At 43.2% G+C, this 14,253-nt stretch overlaps 1 long non-coding RNA gene across 1 annotated transcript; it reads right to left on the reverse strand.

The window, feature by feature from the left end:
* Nucleotides 1–293: 293 nt before the first annotated feature.
* Nucleotides 294–12,771, reverse strand: LOC121091921. Its single transcript, XR_005829086.1, has 3 exons — nucleotides 11,681–12,771; nucleotides 10,298–10,499; nucleotides 294–1,439 (listed from the first exon to the last, which is right to left on the reverse strand). It is a non-coding gene; the product is annotated as an uncharacterized LOC121091921 (long non-coding RNA).
* Between the last annotated feature and the right edge of the window lie 1,482 nt (nucleotides 12,772–14,253).

The following is a 14,253-nucleotide window of genomic DNA, read 5'->3' on the forward strand; positions in this document are numbered from 1 at the left end:
TAACATATCAAAAATACAGAGATGGATCCTCCTCTCCCATAGGTGCCAACCCTGCAGACTCAAACTGGAGACAGAGTCAGATTAAGTTCTTTTCTTCTTGCACATCACCACTGAGGCAGAGTCCCACAGCTCCCACTATTCCCATGTGAAAACCCTGTTGTCTTGCTATTGTGCTGCCTGCATTGTTTGTGCAACCTCAGAGCCACAAACCATTTGCAGGGGTGCAAGGGATGGGAACTCAGTCAAAATAAAGCAAGTGGAATCAAATCAATCCTTCTCCTTTTTTTTTTTTGCTGTGGTAGCTTCAAACAGTGGTAGAAAACATAGCCATTTACTGAGGCAAGGAAGTGTGAGCTGCAATACACAGCAACTGCAGGTTTGCTGAGTAAAAGGCTTTTTTTAACTGCCAGTTTTCTTGGTATAACCACATTTTAACATTTTTCTTTCTACATCCTTAGAGGAATCTCCATACAATACACAGATGAAAGGCAAATTCAGAGAAGGCAGAAAATGCCAGGGTGTTTTTCATTGTCCTGAGGACAAATGCCAGAGCCCTTCTGGGACATTCAGAACATCTAGTCACTGTATCTTATTCAAGGGAAAAGCCATCTGTCAACAAACTAATCACTGGACAGATTCAGAGACAACTGAAAATAAAAAGCCAATACAAATGTGCAGATGAGGTTCCAGTCAGCAACTAGCCACAGAAAACAAACAAATCCCATCCACAAAGCATGGCAATTTGGGTCCAGCCATTTTTCACTGAAGTCAAAATCAGGGGGGAGATAATGCAATGTGATTTTCAAATATAAACTTTCAAATCAATCAATATGACTATAGAAAGATGGGCATGAACCAAACCTGCATTCAAACTCTACCTACATAAGCCAGCAACAGCAGCAGAATGGGGTATGAACACAGTAACTGAGCATGCTACCACGTTATCTGCAGTAGTAAAAGCCCTACTACTTTATATTTCAGCATTCAATAACACTGGGCAATTTGATGCTTCGCTGCTGGCTGAAAACTGCCTTCATTTTTGATGAGAAACACACGATGCCAAGGGAAGAACTCCAAGTGACTAATGTTTGTAGTGGCCAGAACTCTATCACCAGTGAAAAGTGAAGTATCTGCCCCATGCGTAGGCCCAACTCTCATATTTTTTTCATGAGTGTCTTCTATGAAAAGGGACTTGATAGGTGGACCGAGATCTTTGCCAGCCTTCCTCTTGAAAAATGAAAGCTCTCTCCTGGGTCACAAGTACACTTTCCTCAAGCACAAAGCTGCAAGTGAGAACCCCTGCAAAGGAGATCCTCAGTGATGAGGCTCTGCAGTTGCTTCATTTTGTCAACTTCACTTCAGGATGTGTGTGCAAACGGCAAAAGGACTTGAGGTGTTTTGATTCTGCACCAAATCTGCTTCCCTATTAGGGAAAAAAACTGAACAGCACAGAGGAAAATCAGGGTATTTCAGAACATTAGTGTGTGCCATGTTAAATACACAATGGAGTTAGACTTCAGTTTCAGCAACATGAAACATGAAAGCCATTCAGCTTAGCCCTAGCTGAAATCAACCTGGAGGAGTCAGAACTTCTGAGAGCTTAAAATCATAATTGCTTCCTTAAAGGCATCACTTGAATAAAATTAAATGCATTTCTCCAAAAGCCTCACTAGCATAGCAACTGATTGGCCCTTGAGGATTCCTATAGATACTTGTCATTCAGCATGAAATCAGGTCAGCAGCTAAAATTAAACACCCACTTCTCCCCTGCACCACATGTGGAGTCATCGCTTTTAGTATTGCTCAGCCTCTGCCTCCCCAAATGGGTTCATTCTTACCACAAGCTTAAAGGATGCCTTATCAAGGAGCACTGATGGATGCAGTCATTCCAGTTCCGAGATGACTGTTGGGAATCAGACTCGCAGTCCCTTCGACTCCATCTGCATTGATTAGTTCTTGGGCAGCCTGCCAAGGCAGTGTGCTGCCTCTTACCCTCGCTACTGTTAATCTGCCTAAGCGAGGCCTGCAAGCCCTACATAAACTGCAATTTCTCTTCATTAGTGTGATTCTGCCTGCATGAATCTGATAACATATGGGATATTATCATAAAACAGCCTATTTCACCAATTCATTTTCTCCTTTATGAAGATTATGAATGTACTGCAAGTGCACTGAGCAGGATAAAACAGGAGTCTACTGTACAGTTTATCTTTGATTTAGTTTCTAAAATGCAGACAGCCTTCCTTTTAAGTTCACATTTCCCAATAATCCTGTTCTAATATATTATAAAAACTGCTGACTCTGTCCCTAATTTCCTCTGGTTCATTATGGGGCTGATCCACACTACGTGTCACTTGCCTAGATTGAGGCTGTAATGATGAACAGAGCTGGCAGATGCCACACAATGGAAAAAAATGGGAGATACAGTAACTATTTAGTCAACCCTAATCACTGCCACAGCCTGACTAAGCATGAACACGAAACATGATCATGGTTTGACTATGGATTATGTAATTCCAAACATATGCTTCATGCCCTCTTGCTTCCTGCCTATTTCAGCGAACGCACGTCTGTTGGGATGGGCACAACTGAATAAGCGCTTTGTCTGGGAACGAGATGGATGCAGGTAGCCTCCTACCTACTTCTGCGATTTGTTAATTAGCACATGTCCCCATTTAATGAAGTCTGCGTGCCCTCTGCTGGTACATGCAAGCATTCCCAAGAACATCGATACTCCCAAACTGAACAGTCTTACGCACAGAGCTGCTGTTGCAAACTCCTCGGACAGTGTGTGCATGCTTGTCTGGGCATGCTTCCATGTGCAATATAGCAGAAATTGAAATTAAGACCCCCATTTGTTCTAAACCTCAAAGCTGTTTTGTCCTTAAAACCGTCAGGTTGGTTTTATGCCTCTGTTTTAAGAACGTTTTCTGCTAAAAGGTACCATTGTAATCGCACTGTGTGTGTCTCAGAGGACATTTTGAATGCACTGATCCATTAAGGAGCTGGAGTAAGGGGATGTTGCAGAGGACAGAGAACACAGAAGCCTACAGAAACCACAGACTTGTTCTGAGCTGCTCCCAAGAAAAAAAAAAAAGTTCAGTTTTCCAGGATTAATCCATTATCAAAAGCTATGCGAACTCCTGACTAATCTGTATCAATTACTGAGTACAGACACATGCAGTAGAGGTCATTTTAATAAGCAGTTCACTCCTTAAATTGCTTCCACTGCCAAATCCAGTTAAGATTGCTAGGGATCATAACTAAGGGATCATTAGCTTAAACCATCTGACAGCCTCTGCAGACCCTTCTAACTATTTATACTGCCAAATAATAGCAACAGCAGACCCTAGAATAATATGGAATGGCTCTTTTTAACAAAGAAAAATAAAATACAGCAGAAACCACAGGCCAGGCAGGGTGAGAGGGCCATCAAATGAAGGTAAGTATGCCATACACAATCAGAGAGAAGCTCATAGTTCCCCATAGTTGGATGGTTCCTGGGGGAAGGGTACATGCCCAAGTACCACTCACTCACACATGGTCCTAGAGCAAAGGAAAAAACTACCGTGCTGTGCTCTAGACCATGGCAAATCCTGTGGAAAAGAAAAAAACACCTTGAAAAAAAATACATACTTTCATGCCTCACTAATGGCGTTTAAAACAGTAACAACAAAAAAAGAAACAGCTGATTGCGTGGCTGACTCCCTGCCTTGGGAAATGTGTTGGTATGTGCTTACCTGTTCCTGGCAAGCACACAGCACCACTGGCAGAGGTAGCACCGTGAGAGCGTATCAGAAGGGTTAACCACTGCACACCAAAGGGAAGTGCAGGCATGAATGTAATTGAAAACTGGCTGGCCCAGGGCATATTAGAAGCTGTGTAAATTTTTACGTGCTGCTCATCTACAAGACTCAGCTCTGAGCGCCAGTGTAGTGACCTCTGCCAGTGAGGTTTGGTTGTAAGAGGAAGTTGTTGCCTAGATGCATATCAAGGATTCCGATCTGTTCTTTCCTTTCCTTTCAAACCCAGCAGAAGCTATTGCATCAGCATGTGAGTACAAACCAGAGCCTAGCTGCTGCAAGAAGACAGGAATGTCAAACAGCCTGTCAGGAATAGAAATCAGTTATATTCAGTGCTGCCTGGATGAAAGCGTAGCACAAAGTTACCTATAGTGGCATCTCTATATTTCTGTGATTCCACTTCATTACTAAACTCCATTCTCACTGTGGTCTCACCCAGACTAGAAGAGGTCGCATCCAAACACGGAAGCAGACAGAGCATTAAACACAGTGTTACGCCCAATGTACTGACATTTCAGCTCGGTTAAAAGTATTGCGATCCACCCTGGGGAATGAAGGGGAGCCAAGGCACAGGTCTAGGCAGGTATTCCTCGAAGTGCTACAAAGCATGACTTTCACAGCAGAACCTGGCTGGAAAGGAGCAAGGAGGCTCACTAACCCACAGGTACCAATGCAGTTTGAAATGACCCATTTTAGCAGGTCAGGGTAGACCACCTGTCTGCACTGTGTTTGTAACGCCTGTGACAGCCGTAAGGGACACTGTACAGTGCTGTCACAGGTACGAGGGGCTGTATGTGTAGGTGAGCTGGAGATGAAGCCAGACCAAACACCACAGGCTCTGCTTCCTGCCATACACACACACACATTATTCTTCCAACCCCAGACACAAACTCATTAATTTCTATTCCAGGGATGCACACGCTGTGCTAGAGACACTTTCTCAGGAGCAAGTATCTGTCTCTATATGCTCAAATTATCTTCCTATAGCTACTCCTGCTGGCTGGCAATGTCTCTGTTAGAGCTATGTGACTACCAGCACTAGCAGCTCCCCCAGCTATTCCGCACTAATTCCTGAACAGCAACAACCCAAAGTGCATACACAACTCATTTATGTCTAAAATCTCATTCTGGTTGTACATCCTCACTTAGTATTTGGACTGGGATGAGACTAGATCATCTCGCTTTCCTCCTTCTGCCCAGATGATACCAAGGAGGCACAAGACCTATGAGACTGATTCTATTTTTGTATAAATACATATTTATATATATATATATCTATAATCCTGGGCAGATGGGAAAATTCTGCCTGACTCCAGAAGCTTAGATAAATACATATATATATATATATAAATAATATATATTATATAGCGATATATTATAGATATTTAATGTATAAATGTATATAAAAAAACTGCTGGCCTCCACAAGAAACAAGACGCTGGTCCATGCGGAGCAGTGCAGCTGTGCTGGTGGAGCAGCAGGGACTAGGGAGCAGTCAGCCCTGAGCATCCTCAGTCCCTGCCTTCCTCCCCACTTTGCCTGCAGGTGCAGGTGCTCTCCCTGCCGAAAGCTGCCTTGCCCACTGGGTGGTAGCAGCATGGTGGTAGTCAGACCAGGTTTCTGAATCAAACAGGTTAGCTTCTGGAGCCAGGCATGAATTTTCCCATCTGGTCAGGATTACAAACACATTAGGTGGGTTTCCTGATTTCCTCCTACCATCCTTGAAGCCGAGTGCAAAGAGGAAGGCAAAGAAACGGCAGCTTTAGAAGAATGGGATTAGGTAATAATTATCAGAAACGTTATTACAACTTCCAGCCTGTGAAGACATTAGCAAAGGTCTTCAAAGAGTAAGATCTCAAAGTGCAGTTGTGCAGAAGACTGAGTGGGGTGGTAGTGGGAGTCCAACAGAACCTTGCTAGTCTGTGGGCCACCTTAGCTCCTCATTACTAATTCTCTATTCTAATTAGCAATGGGTGAACAGTAAGATCTTGGCTAATAGAAATACCCATGCTTCAGTTTTAAAGCAGAAAGATATTTATCACTTTTCTGGATCCAGTTAGCATCTGGGTATTTGACTCTTTAAGATTAACGTTTATAAGGTTGCCTGCCAGGTCTATCTTCAATTCTCCTACATGTCCTGATCAAGCAACAAAGAATTATATAAGATTGGATTTTATTCTTTTAGTCAAAACAAGTATAGAAAAAAGTTCATTTCCTGTGAACAGATCTGGCTCACTTAGTGTCTTCTCATACCTTAATCCTAAGCTTACAGTGATCTTAACGCTTGGCACCTGTTATTGCATGTATCCTCGCTACTAATAACCAGCAGCAACCACAGCATTCGCTGCAGAATCCAAGTAAGTAAAACTTTTCCCTCGTTGGTATTTTAAAAAAGGAAATAGACTATTTCAAGACTTTAAGAGCGATTCCTGTCCTCAGAAAGATCTGAAAGTGTAAGTGAACTAGAAGTACTCACTAACAGTGACCCATTGATAAACCTAGAGAATGAAGTCCTGTTTCCATCCAAACAACACATAGCCTGCGCAGTACAAGTTCTCCCACTTCCACCTCAATCTTGTACTGACATCATGTCTAGGACTGAGAAAGTTCCTTAGTCTCCACGTCCATTCAATCATACTATTCCTGGAATTAGATTTGTGCCTTCAGGCTTCAACCAATTCAAGATTCAGTTGTATGAAGCATTCATAATATGAGACAGTCCCTGCCCCAAGGAGCTTACCATATAAATAGCACTTTCTAAAAGCAAAGAGCACACAGTCAAGCTTTGCATTTCTGTATCAGACCATCCGCAAGGATGCCAATTACTGCCAGGATAACTACAGTTCTGTGTTGTGAAAATGCTGTCTGTTGGGAATCTAGTCTTATATCCAGCAAAGCTGTTATCATATGATAGTAACTATTGTTAGGCTGCTTCCGACCTTTCAGAAAGTAAGGACTGTTCAAAAAAGATGATTAAAATACTAAGTAAATTATGCAGAGAGTTGAATAGTCTGAAGAAAATGTAACTTCATTTAGTCTTGCATAACGCCTTTGGTAACACGGTTAGATTCTTTTGGCCCACAACAGTCAGATTTTCCACTGTACTCTTAGGATGTAAGTTGGGCTGGTTATTGAGTAATAGAGAGGGCTCTCTTATTTGTGCAAACTTCTTAACTTCCAAGAGAACAAAGATTAATCAACAACATTGAAGAGGCTGTTGTCATGAGATCCAGTCATAAGATTTGTAGGGACTCCTGCAGGGGTTGCAATCCTTAAAACTGGGCTGGAATAAAATCTGAGAGATGGGAGCACACAGAGAAAACATTTTCAAAATAAAATCCAACATAGCTGTTAATGATGGCAAAAGGAGGCTCCACCACTGCAGTAAAGAAATCTGGAGAGCAAAGACTAGTTCCAGTGCATGAAGACGACATTGGGAAGCAGGAAAACATATAGACAAGGCCACCAGGTTCTGAGCTTGGTATCTAAAGCACCCAACTGGCTTTCAAAGCAAGTGCTCCTCATTTTGAAAATTACTTCTGCAATCATCGCCAGTGTACCTTTAGACTGGCTTCTCTTGCTTCAGGCTACATTTGTGTTAAGGCAGGAGTGACATAAAGGGACAGCTCTGTACCTTAAAGCAAGGTACTTAAGGGATGCACAGCTGGGTGGCACGGGCAAGCATCCACATGTAGCTGCAGCCTGCGTGGTTCCAAGAAACTGGGGACAAGATTTTCAAAACTGTGTGAGATTGCTGTCCTCATCCTACTCAACATCAAAATTTCCACTCTTTAATGGGAGATCTATGCAGATGCTGAGCAAGATCTTGAAAACTGCCTCAAAGGATGTCTGGTAGTACTGGAAAAGGGGTGGACTGTGGTATTCCCATGCTCTTTTTGCCTGCGGCCATGCTGATCTACTTGTGACAGCTGCATCTAAAGAAATCTTATCAAACACTCCTTCCTAATTAAAGATGGGACAGTGAGTTTCTGAAATTCCTTAACTAGGTAAGAAGCCTTCTCTCCAGGCTTGCCACATAAGGCAGCCTGAGACAGGGTGGGCTCAGCTTGTCATATCACCTTTCTCTAAGCTGCTGAATGTCTTTTGTCCTGGCTTACAATGAGCTGCTTAACACTGCCGGGGAGCTAGTACAGCACGGATCGAGCTGACGAGCTGGGAAAGTACCAGGCCATGACCATGTTAGAGGATGCCTCCTTAACTCCCTAAAAAAACATTACTACTTTACCGGGAAAATAAAAATCCTGAAACATGCAAGTACTGAAATGTCTGAGGCTTTGCTGCCAGACCTCTCAAAACAAGGGAGAAAGGGAACAAGTAGCTAGTGGGAACCATAAAAATGAAGGAGGTGAACTTAAGAGAGAAGGATTAGTTGTCTGGGTAACTTGGGGAGAGAAAGAGAACCAGGGAAAGCTGGAAGCAGTTGGCTTGTACAGCTGATGGCAGAGCAAGTTCCTGACGAGGAACCAACAGAAGTAGCCATAGGGCTAGAAGGCTGGGCTGGAAGCAGGGGAGATGGTGCTCCAGACCTGCATGTTGTGTCTGAAAGCAGCAGCAGCAGATCAGCCAAAGCCCAAAGGTCCTGTTTTCTCAGTTACCTCTAATAAAAATGAGCGTGGCACAGGAAAGGATGGTGAAGGCAAGCAAGTGCTCTGCGTGGAATGTTTTGCTGAGTTTTCCATGGGCTGTCAGCAACTCTGTGCGCACTTCAGGGCAACCAGAAATAAAAAAAAATAAAATTAAAAAAAAAAAAAAGGAAACCAAAAACCACAGGCCAAGCTGAAGGCAAAGCAATGAGGGTTGAGCACAACAGCCTGCAAAAGGTGCCCCTGAGTAGCTGCAAATGACAAAAAAAAAAAAAGAAAAAAAGTGTGTGTGAAGAATTAAGACTTGCCTTTGCAGGATCCAGTGGCGGGGGATACAAAGGTGCGCAAGGGGGAAGGGAAGCAGAACCCAGGCTCCGTGCCAGCCCAGATAACCAAGGGGACCGGAGGAAGGAAACCACAAAGCTCTGCAGTAAACACAGGGATTAGGAGAGGGGGTAGATGAACCAGTCAGACAAAGCAACCGACCCAAAACTCAGATAAGATTTCTGTTTTAAAAATATACAGTGCTTTCCTCTCCTCCCACTTCCTATAGAGTTTTCTTTTTTCTTTTCTTTCTTTCTCTCTCTCTCTCTTTTTTTTTTTTTTTTAACACTTTCTGGTTTTGGCCGGCAATGGATAAGAAAGTGCCAGGATACTGCTAGGAAATCTGTCTGTTCTCACAGTGTTTCTGGCCCAACCAGGAGTAGGAGGGAGCTGGACTCTCAAGAGAGAGTCTGTTTCCATTTAATTTCCAGGCCAGTTTTGCAGACTTACAAGGTCAGGGTAAGGTGCCAGACTTCTGGGTGCTGCTGAAAAAAACCTTGAGCCCTTGGAAACTTGCTCCTTCTCAGCTGTCAGAAGAAATGTTGTAAACACAAAGGGAAGAGACTTGAGGAAGCGATAGTGTCATTGGTAGGTTACTAACACCCCATTAGGTAACATGAAGGGGCAGAGCCTCCCATACCACCTTGTTTTTCAAAACATCTCTTTTCTCTTTCCAGGGCCAGGTCTGTTTTGTAACAGAAGCTACACGAGCTTTTTTATTAAAGCATTAAGTCAAGGACAGCCCCTGGGTTGCACAGTACCAAGCAGACACTAAGTACAAATTGTTTAATTAACTGTTTAGTGTTTCTTCCAGTTCCGTACTTTACACCTTGAAAAAAACAAACTGGAGAAACGTTTATCATCATGAATTGGGTGACATAGATAATATCTGGTTAAAATGCCGGAAGATTCTGGAGGGTTTGTTAGGCGAGGGGCCCTTGTGGGCTACTCACTCAATTTGTTAGAATCCCCTGAGGTAGCTGAGGGTGTTTTGGAGAGGCCAGAGGGGAAAAGTGTTCAGTGGTTGATGACTGAAAGGCAGGAAAAGCCTCCCCGAGAGCGAGCAGAAGTAAAAGCAAATCCTTGCAGGAGCTGCCAGCATGGGTGTACTGTGCTAGAGGTTTGGGTTTTTTCCCCTCCTCCCATGGCAGCCCAGCCTGCATCAGTATCATGCTGACTTTCAGCTGCTGTCACAGCACTTCTCCATTTGTGTAAGCCTTCTTCACAGACCAGCCAGGACAAAAGCTTAAGGAATTTTGTGGTGAGTCTGTGTGTCACTAAAGCAAATGGGGAAACGGTGCTGAACCTGTCACCCAAAGGGTTCATGGAGTCAGTACAAGAATTTGTCTCGCTTTTCTTTAGCTTTTCCCCATGGTTAAATTCTCAGCCCTTTTGAATGTATTTATTTTCTTTCAGCATACCAAAGAAACCACCGATTTAAAAACATCTGCTTAAAAAAAAAATCCTCAACCCATCCATAATCAAAGACAAATCATATTTTCTGGAATTCGGGGGAGGAAAGAAGCAAAGATCCGTATTTTAGATTTTGAATGAAAGTCACCTTACCTCTAGATACAATTCAGACCTTATTTTTTTCAGATTTTTTTTCTTCTAATGGAAGAAAGTTACTTCAGCCCAACTCTTTCTATGCTGCCAGCACTGCTTTCACACAGTCCAAAGGAAGCAACACCTATCCCCACGCTGTGTACATGACTGACATGTCCAAAGCAGAACGACTGCAGCAAGATGTCCCGTATCAGGCACAAAGCTAGCAAGAGATAGAAAAACAGGATATAAAAGCAGCTGCTTGACTTAAGATAAGTGATGGCAACACATGATGCATTAAAAAATAAATTCTGGTAACTCCAAAATACTTCTGAGCAAAAGTAAATTCAGAATGAGTGTATATTAACGCAAGCTCACACTGAGCTTATCAAAAGACACTGGGTAGAAACAGGATTTGTGTCTCCTAATATTGTTTATAGAGCATGTTTAAGAAACCAATATCACACTTTCAATCTCCAACTCCAGCAGAAATACAAATTTCTGAATCCACCTGCAAGTTTCAGAGACTTTCTAAGGTTCGAGAATTCTTGTAACAGGAGAAATTTCTTTGTAGGTGTGATCAGACCTAGGAGAAGTTCACATTTACACATACTTTCCTACTTATGTGCATGTTTTTCTGTTTATTTAGGAATTCTGCACACACACACACACACCCCCCATAAGATTGGCATCTAAGACCTTCTATGGTCCAGCAGGTTTTAGAAGGCCTCTCTAGTGAAATCTCCCTTCTGAAAGACTTTGGCATGTCTAGCAAGGGCGTACGTGTGAATGCAAGGACCTGTTTTGGAGATATCCTTGAAGGTATTCAAAACCTGACTGCACATAGTCCTGGGCAACCTGCTCTAGGTGGCCCTGCTTGAGCAGGGGGATTGGACAAGGTGATCTCCAGAGGTCCCTTCCAACCCTGACCATCCTGTGATTCTCTGGGTACAAGCCCAGGGCTGTAGGCGATTGAAAGAACCAGAAATGGAGACATACATTTTATCCACACTGAAAATTATTCATGCTGTCCTGTTCCTCTTTTCCCTCTCCACAATCCCATACCTCTTCTCCTCAGTTTCCCCTGCTCTGATGAGCAGCCACTTCATTCCCTCTCCTCTCTACAGTATTATCCTGTAGGTGAACCCTGACAGATAACTTTGCAACAATTCACCACCAGTTTCTACTCAGACACAGCAACCAAAGAAAAAAACCTGTTAGGATCTTGTCAGTCAAGACATTTTGGAGATACCACGAGGAAACTGCCAGGAAGCAGACTAAAAAGCCAGCAATAGTGCTGCTTAAAACAGACTTTCATTTACTGCTCCCAAACTTGGACTTGCCTTCCTAGAAGATGTCCCATATCTTTTAAGAATCTAGAAAAGATGTGAAAAACAAGCTTACCATGCTTTCATGGTGTGAAGCAGCTACAAGATTTCTAGATGCCAGCTGTGCCACGGCATCTCTCCAAACCTGTTTTAAATAGTACAAATAATAAAAAGAACCCTACAGGTTTTATTAAAAAGCAACAAATATTGTACACATGCCTGCTTTAGCTACAAAATGTTTAGAATAAGAAACAAAAGCAGAACGAAGGCTAAACATCCATAAAAAGTACAGGTAATGGAAATGTGAGCTATTAATTTTCAGCACTGCACAGCTGGTAGGAAACAAGGGCACAAATGGATATCCAAAAAACTCACCATAAAACACAATTTAATTTTCTGACTCTAAGCTCAATAAACATGTGGAAATACTTTATAGGCACGTTAGTTAAAGTAGTCATAATATGCATGAATGCTAAAAGGTGGCCCAGGGCCGGGAGAGGAAGCAAGGATGAACCCATCTGACAGTACTCATTATGTAAGGTGTCATCTACCATCTCAGAAGAAAGGACATTAAAGCCCTCTAAAGATACAGGAAATTTTCTAAAAACAACTTTCGAACATCAGCATCTTGCTTTGAGATTATTCAAACAGCAGTAGCTCCTATCATCTGCTCAGTTCCGGGGAGAAGGACAACTACACAGTACGATACATAAAAATACACGACCTCTTAAATGTTACACGCTGCCAGATAATTACCAGAATTGCACAGCCAGCTTAACGTTAGAATATTCGACTGCGTTTTGTGGGGTTTGACACTGGCAGAAATGCTCAAGGCCTCCGATCGGTACAATTTTAAGTCATAAGCAGTAATTGTATATTAACATACTGAATGTTACTTGGTCACCCCATAAAGTCCTTAGCGCTCTAATACTTTTTTCAGCGTGCTGAGCCTTGACCTAACGACTACCCTCCAGTGATTCACGAGTGGAGTTTATGCTTGTAGGCACTGAACTTTAAGGAGTTTCGGGACAAAAGCCATAAGGCAGATACGTAACGCATCCAGTAATGCACTGGGGAACTCCACAAAAATAATACTTTAGCCAGTCATGTAGCTTTAGGCTTCAGAAGGTAAAAGAAAATATCCTCATTGTTAAACTGCCCCTTCTTCCCAATTATTTTAAATCACAGGCCGAGTCAACATTCTGGCTAGTTCAATAATGACACACATGCATCTGTATCTAAGTAGGAAAGGAAGAGTTAATGAGCACAGCAGATGACGGAGAGTTCCACCAGCCTTCCTAGAACCCCAGGGCTGGTAGGCCCTTGCCAGCAGCAGCTGCCGGCTCGCTCCCGGCCTGCTCCCCAGCTCAGCTGCCATGTTACGTATCGGGATACAAGGCACCTCTCTTGGCCTAACAGCTGTCTCCCTTCACGGACTGCCCAGCTCACCGCTTCCAGACATCAGCAGCTCCTCCCTGCCCAAATCCTCTTCACGCACTCTGGGGGACAGAGGAACGGTCACATTCCAGACCACCTTTGCACAGGCAAGAAACAGAATCGTTTTGTTCCAGCATTCAGGCTGGAAACCAGCTAATCCTGTAAGGGAGCTGAACCTGTCACTGTGCGAGGTTCTCGGAGAAAGCAGTTATAATTTCATAACAAATGTCAGAATAAATACGGTAAATATATGCCTAAGTCAAAGGCTCCTCTTTGAAGGATACCTCCGATAGCCATCTTCCCCAGCGGATTTTTACTTCCTTTAGTGGAAACAAAATACTGTGGATAAGTGCCGAGACGTGCCTCTAAGTGAGCTGATCTTCAAAAGTGAGGCTCTTATCTTTGCCATCTTTTCGCTGTGACAGCAGTGGGGTAAGCAAAGCCAAGGCTCGAGCTGCTGGGCTAACAGCAGCAGCGTGGGGTGTCTCGCAGAGCGTGAATGCCACCTCTTTACTGCAGGTGCTCTTGTGGTGGGGCCACAGGAGGAAAGCGGTAACTGACATCCTTTTCCATTCAATTTACAGTCAAAAGAGCGTTTGTAATTTAGTAGTTGACTGGCTGAAGCTCAGCCCATATGGTAGCTGTTGATCGGCAAAGGAGGGGAAAAAAAAGAATAAAAAAATACAGTACTTAAAGCGGAAAGGGCAGGCAGTCTGCATCAGCTCCACGCTTCAAGGGGGTTCTGGCCCACTTTCATTCATATTCAAATGTGCATGTTCACACTGGGGCCGGGGACACCGAGCCACATTTCCTAATATTGCAAATTACTGCTTTCCTTTAGGTCTTGTGTGTTATACACAAAGAGCAAAAAAAGCGAATGCAGATTTGCATCAGTGTCCCACGAGGAATGCTGAAGGTTAGAAGCAAAACCAGCTGGAAAATACATAAAGAGCACAACACAGCCTACAGTCTGGTTCTTTTTTTTCAGAATACTTATCTCCCATTTGCCTTCTGATCGGCAGCTCTAAAAGGCCCAGAAGTCACTGTCTACAGCGTGTAATTGTGAACACCGAGAAAACAAACACAAACTGCGCAGATCAAGTTAAACACACCTAGAAGATAGAATGTAATTCTGAATGGAAATGTCTGGACCAATGGGGGGGGGGGGGCAGGAAGCAGGGATCACTGTTTTTCCTTTTCAGTCTTTTTTAG

This window comes from Falco naumanni, chromosome 7 (genome assembly GCF_017639655.2).
Source record: "Falco naumanni isolate bFalNau1 chromosome 7, bFalNau1.pat, whole genome shotgun sequence".
Taxonomy (NCBI): domain Eukaryota; kingdom Metazoa; phylum Chordata; class Aves; order Falconiformes; family Falconidae; genus Falco; species Falco naumanni.